We start from the raw sequence: 15,141 nt of genomic DNA on the forward strand, positions 1-15,141 counted from the left end.
ATATGGAATATATGGGCCATAGAGGTATGACGGTGTATACGATGTACCTGCTGGGTAAATGGAATAAAAATAGACGACTTGAATTTGTGTTATAAAAATGTTTGTTTTCTTTTTGTTATAAGATTTTGTGAAATTATAACTTGGCCCCCCCCTAACCAAGGCTCTGGAGCCGCCCCTGGATAACATTAAAATATATATGTATATATGAAATTGTCAATATTTTTTTAAAAAAGAATTAAAAATGAATTTTACACAATAGGTAATTATAAAATTATATTTCGCAATTTGTATTTGTATTTATAACCACCCTATAATAAATGTATAATAAATGTATAGTTATGGCTATGTTAGTCGCGCTATGCTGACTATTGATAAATTGGCCCATAGTGAAAATAATTTGTATATACGCCACTGATCGTGAATATACTGCTAGCTCTATTAGCAATGTAATTTATTATATTTTATAGTACCTAGTTCCAATAGCTTACCATTCATATTAAAATTTATAACTTTTTGTTGAGCCAGAAGAGCTACAGTTGGTCAAACATTTGTTGGACTAAAAAGGGTAATATTGTATTATATTATAGTATTATACATTATTTGGACACAGTTAATCCGCAATAGTTATTAAAATTCTAAAAACATCTGGTTTTGGTATGCCACCAATTTCTTGGTTTGAATCCTATCTTCTGAACAAACATCAATGGGTCTATTTGGTATTTTGTACTGAGTTCACTGTTTTTCGTGCGTCATCAGGAGTTCCACAGGGTGACCATTTGTCATTGGTCATTTTACTTTCGCAATTTTTGCTGGGGTTTCCAGTACCTTGGAATCCAGTCATCTTCTCTGATTCGCTTCTGACGGTGACATGAAACTATTCATGCGCATTGAGTCACAGGAAGATTGTGATAAACTACAAAATGACCTCAATTGTTTTGTTGACTGGGACTTTAATTAAATATAAGCGAATGTAGTGTGATGACTTTCAAGAGCAGACACTCTCAAATAACATTTTCTTATGATGTGATAGGTACCACTTTACCGTGATCTAATGGCTTTGTGTTTGACGTATGTTTCAAACTAACACGTTGTCTGGATCCTAGACCTCATATTATAGATATGGTATGTTGTAAGGCATCGAAATCACTTGGATTTATTATGCAAACTGCTCATTCTTTCAGTAATGGATTATCCTTTAAGGTAATCTACTACGCTTCGGTGCTGAGTATTCTAGAATCTAGAGTAAGGCAGCGTAATCAGGGATTCTAATACAATTAGGGACTCTCTCCTAATCGAACATGTGCAGAGACGGTTTCTTAGGTTCACTGATTCTTTGTTACAAAACCCTAATACGCAACATGATTATAAACCTGTAACTATAACTTACAAGACTCAGTTTTGATTCCTTGACCGATCGCCGACATTCACTAAATCTTTAGTTTTTAAAAAATATTTTATCTGGAAAAACGGACTCTCCTGCCCTCCTATTTTTGATTAGTTTTAAGGTACCTCAACGACCTGTCTGACATTCTGTCCTTTTCCATTCTATTATCCTTCACAAAATATATGTTAAATGGACCTATTAGGCTTAGGCGTATAATGTCTCTTGCTAATGTAGACCCTCCTCTTTTTAAATTATTAAATAATATTTGTAAATCTTAGTATAGGTACTGCAAATTTAGTATATTGTTATTGTTATTGTATAATTTATCACATATATATATATATATATATATATATATAATATGCTATGACCTACTGTTAAAATGCTTAGCCCGTCAAATCTTATAAATAAATAACTATACAATTTGTCACATAGCTTTAGTCATGTCATACATTTATTGTCAATTACCTAATTTTCTCTCACACTGTGCGCCGAGTGTATAAAGTGATATTTGTAGAATTGTCAACCTACATCTGAGGTTCGTGACCTGAGTGCAATGAAATAGTACACCAGATGAACAAATAAGAATGAAGTAAAGCATTAAATATTTGTGCAGATTTATTAAATACAATGCTTTGGGGGAACAATTAAATTAAATTATAATCAATGAAACATATTTTAAATTTAGGTAAATTAAAACAGAGTAATCTTTCCAGCATACACATTGTATAATAATAGGAAATCAAACCATAAAACTAAAACTTATAAATGTCATAATGTTAAAATTAAAATAAACATTAATTATATAAGTGATACCTACAACCTACTCTGTTGTGATGGAATATATTATTTATATATCTGCATAATTTGGAGGCTTCACTATGGAAAGACCATACTAATTACAACAAACAATTATAAGAGAGACAATTATTTTATTATACCTATACAGTATACACATTATACAGTCTCTACCGCGACTGATGGAAATGATGGGATACCTATTTTTGTCTTATCGATCGTTATTATAATAATTGTCGTCGCACATAAACACGACGGTGGACGTACGAAAACGGGAGCTTTAGGTAACCGTTAATAAATAAATAAAATACATATTATGCATATTTTGTTAGTACAATAGTACATGTTATAATATAATTATTAGAAATTCAAATGTTCATTGAATAATAATAAAAAAAAAAACCCCTACATGTATAATTATATAAATACTGTTTAATTATTCACTATACCAAATAAGTATTTTTTTTTATACTATGTTATATGAAAGATCTTGACCTTACGTTCTTATCCCAAGTAAATCAAATATATACTTAGGCATATGAAAGGTAGGTATATATAATACTTTGATTTTGTATAAATAATCCACGCATACTTCGGCCGATGGTCTTTAAGTCAGTGTAGGTAAATTTTAAAATAATATTTTTTCTTTGTTTGTCTATTTAATTATTTAGTGTATGAATGCGATTTTTTCGTGTTTGTCAACTGAATAAACCATAAAGAGTACATTATATTATTACCACGCGCGACTTCAATCGTGTTATTTTATTACGAAACACAGCCTATTGTGACACCACCCGGTTCCTGACACTCGGAAGTCCGGACGTCACATCATAGTACTACAATATACATTATAAATATTATTGACGTGCACTAAGTATACTTGAAAATGTTTTTGACAATAATAATGTTTTAAATTGTAGACTCATATTTGATCTATTTTTCGGGTGAATGGAACAGTGGCGTATATAGGGGGGTGGCCCCCTAGGCCAGAGCCCAAAGTGAAATTTATTGCAGGTTCAATTAAAGCATTGCATGTATATTTACAGTGTTTACAGTATTTCACTATGATTAAGTTAGCCGGTTGATTAAAATCGTTTTTGAGGAATCAACAAGGAAATGGTAGATTGTCAGGACTTGCTTTGATGACATATTGACCTTGGTTTTAAATTCATAGTAAGATAACATTAAAATATATAAATTACACTGTCAATATTTTATTATAAATAATCAAAAAATTAATTTTACATAATGATTATAAAATTAAATTGCGTAATTTTCAATTGTACTGTATATGTCATAATTATAACCACCCAGCTCATTAAAAAATGCTTAGTTATGGGCTATGGCTATGTTAGTCGTGCTATGCTTGACTAGTGATAACTGATAAATTGGCCAATACTGAAAATAATTCGTATATACGCCACTGGAATGGAATATACTTTATGAATAACTTCAACATTTTTAAGTAAATACTTTGATGATCTAGGGCGTTAGCGTCTTTGCTTGTAACGCGTAATAGGTACATTAAAGTATAATAATTTATATTTGACCATATTATTATATACCTACTACATATTACTATTTTGTGCAACATTTATATGACTTCTAATTCAGTTAGAACAATAATTTAATTGTATATTACTTATAAAGTTAATACATACTATATCTTGTTTTAGTTTACGTCACACCAAAGTTTGTTATTTCTATACATTATAAGAGGTCACGTGCAAAATTACATAACCCAATTTACTAAGTACATAGTAAATTATTTTAAAATTAGTTTAGAACTCAAATACATTGAAGAGTTGATTAAAATACATATATAATTTTCTTGAGCGTTTTGTATCGTTTGTTTTCTAAAAATGAAATGCAAAATAAGGTTTCACTGTATTAAAAAAATGTGACCTCAAACAGTTGATTTATTTGAAATTAATTGACATTGGTAAATAATTAAAACATAAGTTTACGTAAAAAATATTGTTTTCATCAAATTTATAATTACGGTTTCCAAATAGTGATACAGTGCGGCTGCAACAGAATTGAATACGAATAAAATATATAAATATGTATTGTCAGTTTGTCACTACCTATAGCTGCGCTTGTAGTTTATTATTTGTAGTTCCAAATTAAAGGGGCATGCATACCTATCTAATTATCTAATATATATACATATATCCCTCCATGAAAAATCCCTAAATACGCCACTGCCAAAGCCTATACACTGTAACCGTGTGACGTGTGTGATAAATTGCTCACTCAAACGTATGTCACGTACGGATGAAAATCTGTATAATATAACGATTGAGGTAAGTAGCTTACTCAAATTACGATGGTATTTAATTGTTCACAACAAAAACAAAATAGTATTGTTGTTTTTGATTTACAATTAAATATTAACTTCTAGATGTATACACGATGTGAATCACGTACTCACAATTTTTTCAAATTAAAAATACTTGTAATACCAGTACACCGGTGGATGTCATAATATGTACGACTTGTACCAAACAATGTTGTCTAAACCAGTTTCTAAGATTATTAGATGCGTGAAATCAATGAAATATTATTCTGAACTTTTATGTTCCTTCGTATAACGCCAGATCACATAATATTGTTTAGTCTTTACGAGCCGTTTAGGCTCCTTGCCGCCAAAACTAATTACTCCCAATGCTTCCTATTATAAGCTGATTACCACTCTACTCCAAGTTCTTCTAACAAATTTTCAATGCTTGGTATTTGTTCTCTTATTACGCTTATCATTGCTATTTTATAAATATAACCGTCGATTCATAACTTGAAGTACATTAAGTACATATTATCTGAAAAACAGTATCCTTATCACTAAAATGTTGTAATTTTTATGTCAAGAAAAAAATTAATTGATACTATAAAAACATTTATTGTAATTGTTTACTACCTTATAATTTTGAAATAATTGCATTAATAATTTGAACATTTTTTTGTTCAATCATAGTGGAACGTGGTATGACACATAGCAATTATGAACAGTACATGGAAAGATAAGTTTGGGAACATATGTAGTTCAACATTTCGATATTTATAAGTCGTTAAATATGTTACAATTTGAAAGAAAGATAATTTTTTTTTTTTTCATTTACTGTAAAATAGTTTTGAGCATTTTTAGATAGTTAGAAACCTAAAATGTAGGTATTTTATTATGGTTGTAATCTTATGAAAATCGTTTGAAGTAAAAATAAAATATTGAACAAAGTTGTCTCTTTCATAGGATGTGGAATAACTCGGTGTTTTCAGTTGTAGGTGTTGTTTTTTTACTTATTAAGAAGTAAGGTGAAATATATGGCATATACAATTGTTATCTCCCGTTTGGTTAGTAAAAAAGTAAACTTTCCTGAAATTCCAGAAAAGATAAAAATAAAACTTTTGAGTTACATTTTTCACCTTGAAGTAACAGATCGTCCTATCTGTTCACTGTACAATGTCGTGTGTTTTGTTAACGTCTGTTGTTATAAACACTTTATCTATGTAATAAAATGTTTATAAAACATTGATTATTTTCGTAGCATTGTCTAATTAAATTATATTTAAAAAAACCTATTAATTCTGGCTCTAAGGTAAGGAAAACCACTTTTTAACAAAAATACGTTTTTGGGCTGGGTACAGATATTTTTATTTTCTTACTGATTTTGCGTAACGTTTTGTTTTACACCATGGAAACGAATAAAACCTAAAAATTACCTAATTCCCACTAGGTATATATACAATTAATTGTTACTAATGTATATGTTCTAATGTGAGTAAATTTTCTTCGAAGTGTTAAATAAATTAACATCAATAGACGAGATTAAAAGTCAAATCATTTATCTACTGCCTACACTATTATTGAGAACTTCGCCGACGATAAGGCACTCTTGGCTCTCCACTCAAACCCTGAAACGGCCTCGAACTTCATCCAAAACCACCTGAATCTCCTATCAATATGGTATAAAGATTGGGGGATTAAAGTTAACGAAACCAAATCCGTCCACTGTACGTTCACGCTTCGGCAAGCTCCTGTGTACCTTAATCTCCTTCCGCTTCCATCTGCCCAAAACGTTCGCTACCTAGGTCTTCACCTAGACCGCCGGCTAACCTGGGCAACACAAAACGGCTTGCTCTAAATGATCGTACTCGTCAATTACGCTTTCTCTTAACATCTAAACATCTAAACCTTAAAAATAAACTTATCTTATACAAATTACTCCTCAAACCAATATGGACATATGGCATCCAACTATAGGGTGCTGCCAAACCCTCCAATATTAATAAAATTCAATCTTTTCAATCCAAATGCCTACGACAAATAACTAAAGCCCCATTTTATGTCTCTAATGATACTCTCCATAAAGACCTATCCATCCAAACAGTAAAAAACGTTGCCAAGTCTTTTTACAAACGCATGCACGCCAATCTCCACAATCACCGCAACCCCTTGATCTCGGAACTATCCGCCACTATGGTGTCGTGATTTACTTTTAGACTAACCCCCACCACCACATGTCACGAAGTCCCATCAATGGATGGTCTCTTCACTCATCCCCCCTGTGGCCCTGTCTGAATTGATGTAAATAATTGTAATTATCAACCTGTTTGTTACATTACCCTACTATACTTATACTTTTATCACTTGTGCTTATTGTAAACCATTATATTACAGATTGTACAATTGTCTAGTTAAAAAATTAAAAAATTAAAAAAAATCATTTATAATATAATACTTTTTGGCTATTATTATGAATTGAACATACGGTGAATTTATGATAACTATAGTTTGAAAATTGTATTGTTAAATGGTTTATTTGTAATGTCATCACTATTCACTTCATGGCAATTTTAACAGTAAAAATAATAGGTAAACTAACAATAAAACTTAGATGCTCGATAACTTAAGAATAGTCACCATAGGTGAAATAGCGTTTGGGATCTGGTGGGGGGGGGGCTAAAGCCTTACTTTGATGATATTGAATAAGCTTAAAACAAAATGTAGGAAATGTTTGGGGGGGAAACTTTTGGGGAGGCCTAGCCCCTAAAGCCCCCCCCCCTATTTGCACCTATGTTAGTCACTTTTGACTAAATAGTATTAAGTAAATACTTTGTAAAATGTAGATTTTTTTAGTATAATACTCTTAAGTTATAATATTGATAACGGTTGTCTCTTAAGTTGTGTGGAAATATAGTAGTATTTTCAAGTAGGTAGTTTAATTTATTATCGTTTGGTAAAACTATCTCACGTCTACTAACTGCTTATGATGATACTATTTTTAAATATAAATGTTTGGAAAAGTAAGAATCCGAAATCAAGTTATGATTTTAATAATATTTTACAATAAACATATTTTTAGCGGTAGGTACAGTATAATAATATAATATGTTGACCAATGTTTTTTTTTTATATATATCTTTTTTTAATACAACTTGAGATCAGTGTTGGGTGGTAACGTAATGTAAATTACGAATTACTGTTACGAAATTACTTTTGCAGTGACTCTGTAGCAATTTCATTATATTTTATTTAAATTAATGCAATTGTAACAAAATTCCTTTTTTAGTAATTTCTATGGAGTAACATACCTAATAGTTTCCACGTTATTGAAATAATTTATGAATGTAGAGTGTTATGACAAAAATAAAGGACTAGGATATTCGAGAAAAATAAAAAATCAATAAAATGTAATGTATTTACGATTCTGAAAGTTTTAGATACCTAATAATCGAAAATATAATTAAAAATCTAAGGAATTAATACTTATACATTTTGTTCATGTATAACATTAAGTAATTAACAATGTACCTATCTACATCATAATGTTATACATATACTACTGTACAATATATTTAATAATTAATATAATAATATACCCTACTACTTTTAGTCGTTATAATGACCGATTTTGTTATTAATTTTCGAAAAGTAACTTTTTGAATGAAATAGTAACGCAATGTGATGCAAATAATTTCGGTTAACGCGAATGAAGTAATTTAAATAGCAATATTTAATGTAACGAGTGACGTAATTGTACCTATTACCAAAAGTGGGCATTAACTAGTTAAAAAAGTTAAAGTTAAGTTAAAAAGTTAATTATTTTTTAACATTTTAACTTAACTAGTTAGTTTATTTTTTAATCAACTTATAAACTTAACTAGTTTAGTTTACAGTTTAAATAACTTAGCTTTTCTTAGTTGATTTTAAAAAAATCCATCAAGTTGAAAAAATTTTAAAATTTTTCGTTTATACCAACGTAAATATTACTAAATCAGTATAAAATAAAAATAATAAAAGACAAAAACACAAACATTTCTGTTATTTTTCTTGATAACATAATTTTGTATATATTAATATATTTTATTAAGTTGTAAATTATATATTATGCGAGTTGCAATTATAAATGTTTTTAATAAAATTAATAATTTTAAATTACAAATTGACAATTGTTATGTTTTAATGTTATATAGAACTTATAATATATATGAAGGTCATGTACTCATCTTCACGTATTACGACATTCAATTGCTAAACGATATAAAAAAATATATCTGTTTAATTATTAATTTGAGATGAGTATTGTAATAACTTAAAAATACGAACAAATATAAATACGACTACGGTCGATATAGTTATATTTAATTCAGATGTTGAAATAGTGAAATTAAGCTATTACCTTCCTCCATGTGTTCGGAGGGCTCTTGAGATCGTATATTCGAGAATTAGATCAAAAACACCGTACAATATAATTTATGTAAGAAGCACATATAAATTAATACTGCAATCAATATGAAATATTATATTAAATGCCTTACCTGATTCGCAGTTGTCCGTGAAGTATGTTATAAGAATTTTAGGTTTTAGGTGACACAAAGTAATACTTCAAATATATAAATCAGTGGCGTCATTTCATTTGTCCATAGAGGGGGGCAAAGGTTTTGACCGGCCCGAATGGGTAAAAAAATACCGCTCACTTCGTTTGCAACCACATATTATCTACTTACATTTTTCTATGGTACCCTTTTTATTAACTAGGTAACATCTTTTTTTAAATATAAGGTGGCAGAGACTTTAGAAAAACAATTGTATACCTATATCAGTTAAATGTCTACAAACTATTATATAGCACAATTTATATTGATAAACAAAAATATTGGTCGTTTATTAGGATATCTTCTTTTTTTTGTTTTTCAAAATACATCAACTGCATTATATATAAATCAATTTTACCCGATTCATCACTTATAGCCCATACTCAATTAATCTTATATAGGTAAAACGATATATTTACAAATTAATATTATCTTAAATTATAATATATTTTTTTTTTTATTGCTTGCTTATCGGCTCAAGTTTTGTCCGTTTATTAAACATACCAGACATTATTTTTGATTCTTGAGAAGTTTGCGGTAGTTTTATATTTTTAGCCGCACCACCCATTTATTTTTTTTAAAGTCATATTTTGCCCAAATTAAAAGATTAATGTAAACACGCGTCACGAAAAAAAAACTGAATTTAGGTAGAATAAGGTACTCAACTAAAATATTAGTACAATACGCAGAATAGTTAAATCGTACACGACTGCCGCAAGTTAACTGAAGTCCGTGATCAATGATAATTAATAAGAGTACCAATCGGTTGTTGTTTTCAGAATTTGTATTAATTTTAGATTTTAGAAATTAACCTATACGGGATTATGATCGATAGGTACTAATTATTATTATTGTTGTGAGCACAACGATATTAATATGTTCATTTTCCTTCACACAAACAAACATACATAAATACATACCCATACATACAATGTGTACGCACCCGCATACGTCTAAAAATAAATATATTCTAACTATCTACTTAATTAGTAAAAATGTATCATTATGACAATAATTTCTTACTGTATAATATAATATTTTCTGAAAATATTATAAAATAGGTATGTTTTTTCTTTAATAAAATATAATAATGGCAAAACGGCAGCAACTGGGCATCGGCCCACTGGGCAGCTTTCAAAATCAGAAAGGGGCAAATGCCCATCTTGTCCCCCCCCCCCAAATGACGCCACTGACGTGCAGTAATTATGTGTATCACAATTACGCGTGTCGTATAATAATATTATACTATTGTAATATTGACGATTAAGTCATTGGCTTGAGTAGTCACTGGTTTTCGGACCAATGAGTGCAAAACAATTGCCAGTCAGCCACTCCCCTACTCCCCCTCAAAAATTTTACCAAATTATGTCCGATATAATAATACTATAATCGTAACACACGGACATTTTCGGCATAATAATCATAAGCTTTTATCAAATACTATGAAATTGTGACGACAAGGGCGGAAGTGATTATATCTAACCGTAGGCGTACAATGGAGGGGGCTCGAGGGAAATATAGCCCCTCCCGTAAATATTTTTAGATACATTTAGAAGCTTGAATATATTTATTGTATCCAAAACATCACAAGCTATAGCCCGCCCTCCTTCCCACCGTAAAGATTAATCACTATAATTTAGTCATGGTTCTTTATATATACTGTACGACGGAAAGAAAAACCAATTTCCCAACTCTTCAATAATCTCAATTTAAAATTAAGCTTTTGGTGCAGGAAATACCTAAAAAATGAATTCTCGTCGTATTACGTCGACCGCACACATATCGTCTATACCTCACATCTACCTATTTATGCCGGCGCACGAATCACCAGCAGCGACGGTGAAGCTTAATCCTAATCAAAGTTTTTAATTACCAAGTCAATACGCATTTTTGGAGAAAAATTAACTTATTCAAATTGTTAGATGTACCTAGGAACTTACAGTGGCGGCTCGTGGGTTTTTAATAAACTAGTGCACATCCAAAAAAAATATAACCAATATTATATACTATACATATTTCATATATATTATAAATTGTATTAAATAATTGTTTGCACATTTTAGTTATTAACCAGTTAGCTTTTATTTTGTTTAAATTTTTAAACAGAAACACGATTGTGTTGTTTTGAATTTCCGATAATGATCGACTAACATTTTTTATCAGCTGATTATCGGAATAATATAATAATCGAATGAGAGTAAAAATAAATAATAATGGCTTTGCCGACAAGCAACGGCGTGGTGACGTCGAAAATAATTCGCTAAAAACAATATAATTGGTTATGTGCACAAAATGAATCAATTCCATTATAACACAGGCTGCGCGTTTCGACATTTTTAATTTTTACACTGTACAAATGTGCACAGCGATTGAGTGCACTTCTGAAGAACACTCTGAAAAACAAATACAAATATGTATTTAAATGTATGCCAAGTAAGTGTATTTCTTAAATACTGTTTTTTAATAGATGTATTTGTAACTGTATTTAAATACCTACAATTTCAAAATTATTTTTTACAAGACTGAAAAAATAAGAAAATATGAGAGATATTTTTGGAAAAACAATTATGGTTAAGTACTTAGAGTACCTAGGTACCTATTTATACTCAATTGTAATAGTTAATAAATAATAATTAGGTATCTAAAAAAACATAGGTATACCTAAGTCTCCGATTCATTTGTTGGACATGGATTCCAAGTAGGATTACACCCATTGTAATAAAATAGTATTAATGTAATAGGTATATTATGTTAATTTAATTTGTCTTGCAATAAACAATAGGACAATGAATGCAACGAATGCTTATTAAATTAATTATCATTTAATATTAATATTATAATTATTAATCATACTCTTGTAAAATCATAACACACTCATAATTATTGATAACACGTAGATTTTATAATATGTGTTAAAATTATGATTAACATATCACATTGAACATTCATTTGGTACTATAATTCAGTAACACGGGTCGGTACTTAAAAATTATCAATATCATGTTATTTAACAATATTACACTGTGATTATAACCCTTGTTATATTAACACATCCCAATACTAGCCACCATAGGTTAGGGTATAATACTGCACCATTATAATACACATCGATACCGTTCTGTCGCGGACAACCGCGCCCGGCTGTTTGGCCATCGAAATAACCTGACCAAATATTGTATTATTTTCACAATATTCTGAATTTGTTTTTTATTTTTAAAAATTATCTCAATAACACCATAAGTACTTAATTGTATTATTATGATTTATGTTTTCAATTTTTCTTGAGTCTGGGTAAGTAGTGCACGTGCACTTGTGCACATATACAGGACCCGTCACTGGGTACGTACTACGTTTATATTATTGGCAGAACGATGATATAGCGTCTGAAAAATGATAAAGACGTTAGACGACCCATTTGAACGTTTTCCAAGAGACGTTAAACCATAGTTTAATACATTACACATATTTTTTGATAATTATTTTTATTTTTATAAATGATTATAATATTTCATATGCATACATAATATACGTAATGCTAATAATGCAAAAAAAAAATAAAATAAACTATCGTATAAATTATGAATTATTATAATCGGATAATTAGATAACAGCGTGCAATTGATACTTTTTGTGTATAATTTAATTACAGTGCGATATCACCATAACTAAATACATACAATGAGTAACCAACATGTCTCGTTAAATTATTTGTATGAAACTATAGCGCGCTTCATCAAATACTAACAAATAACAATTATAAACAATTTATATAGGTAGGTACAAATGAATTTAAGAAATTACTTAACACCTTTTTTATATCACATCTTTCCTAACTTCAGTTTTTTTTAGCAAGGTTTTTTCATTACGTAGTGTTTTTGTTGAGATATTAAAATATGTATTACGCGTTTATATGTTGAATACATTAGGGACATCATGACGGGTGAGGGTGGTGATAAAGAGGGTATTCACCACCCTGGCCATACCTTAAACATTAAAGTATATTATAAAGATCCGTTCCTTTAGTTTTACTGTTCCTTTTTGATTATAGGTTAAACGGTTATAACTTATATTTTAATAAATACCTTTATTTGTATAATATAATAATGTATCTTTAGGATATTGGTAGGTATATTATGTTTTGTTGTCTTAATATTATATTATTATTTAATTGATGTTGAAATTTATTGTACCTAAGCCCACACAATTGTCACTCAAAATGGATTTCATAAGAATATGTTTAATTTATCATATTAATTTCTTATCAAATAAATCTTTTGATATTATATAGTTGTAGTATAATTAACCTTCATAATTTTATTTTAAAATAATATGTACTTTTATTACCATTTACCCATTTTAATATAATTTTGGTATTATTCTAATGAACATAATATAGAAAATTCAAAATACAAATCATTAAATATATATAATATATACCTATATCAATACATAGTATTTAACTCGGTAGTAAATGTGCATATTAAAAATGTTGTGTTTTTACTTCAGTATGAATTATGAGTGTATGATCGTTTTGTTATAATTATTGATTTTTCAATTTTTAACGGAGGTAATTTATTGTTTTATTCACTTCCTTAATTTTACCCAGATTATATATTTTTTTATTATTAGTGTTTTGTTTGACTCTGACGTTATACTTGTTACAATGTAAATAAAAATGAAACAGTAATTTTATAAAGTATTTAAATATATTTAAACCTAACAATTATTTAATTTAAGAAAGTACAAAAAAACAAATTTTTAAAATTTTCTAGTTTTCAATGAAAGTTGAATATTTTCAAAAATGTTCAATGAAAAAAAAAAAGTTCAATTGAATTACGCATTTATGCTATGATTTTAATAAGACAATATATTGTCACATATTTAACTTTGTTCTATATCTGTTTATTTATTTATAACTGAATGTTGTATTATAATTTTCAGCTAAACTCGTGTACAATTTATAAATAATAATTATATTCATATAAAGTGTTGCCAAAATACAATTTTTTATTTTATTTTTGTATTTTAATATGCAGTGTTGGGATTTATCAAAGATAAAGTATAAATTTTATTGTCTTTGAAAAATATTGTATCGTACATGGTTATATAGGTAGTAGCCCCAGAAAAAAGTGATTTGATATGGGTAATATATTAGTATTCAGTAATAATAATAATTATTATTTAATATATTATTCGTATCTATAATATTAATAACTTTCTTCGTATGAGAGACCCGGTGGTAAAAAATAGAGGTAATTGTATTATTATGATGGTGACTCTCATACAATCGCCAATGGTAATCGAAAAATTAATAGAAGTGACGTAGTGAGCATATCTACAGGTGATGCGGTGACATTTTAAAATGTATTGCACGCGATCAGGTTCCTTCTCGATAGAATCTAGGGATATAATTGGTTTTTACGTTGGTTTGTTTTTATTTGTCTCGAAATTACGATAGTGTCGATTTCCGATAAAAATAATACCCTATTATAATTTATAATTAAATAATAAAAATTATTTTTATCACACAATCGAAATTATTTTAAGTTATGAATTATGATTTTATTTCGATTATTTCTCATGATAGCTAGATTTCTCTGTTATAAGAAAGCATTCAATAATTATTTTCAATAAATTTAATGTTACTTAGGTAGCCGTAATTAAGTACCAATGTTTCAAAACGCAGATCGTCGGTTTCGACACAAAATACCATATATTTATATAATAGTTAGTGGCGGATTTTCGACATTTTTCTGGAGGAGGGGATGTCCTAAAAATAATCGCGTGTGAATAATAAATGTGCTTATAATATTATTTGTTTGTTTTTTGTGTACCTAAGTCCGGAAGTGAACGTCGTATACGACACCGCTTAATAGCTACCTATCTATATAATGTTATAGGTTGGACACCAATATGGGCAGTGGCTATTACATTTATTACACGTCTTAAGAGGACGCCACACCCACATGCGTTGTCGCCGTCTTACAAACGCATAACACACCAAATTTACGCTCGCAGATATTCAAGTTTTATGCCGCCGGCTAAAAAATCAGAGTGAATCGACCTATTATGGAACTGACGGCAAG

Source organism: Acyrthosiphon pisum, chromosome A1 (assembly GCF_005508785.2).
Source record: "Acyrthosiphon pisum isolate AL4f chromosome A1, pea_aphid_22Mar2018_4r6ur, whole genome shotgun sequence".
Classification (NCBI taxonomy): domain Eukaryota; kingdom Metazoa; phylum Arthropoda; class Insecta; order Hemiptera; family Aphididae; genus Acyrthosiphon; species Acyrthosiphon pisum.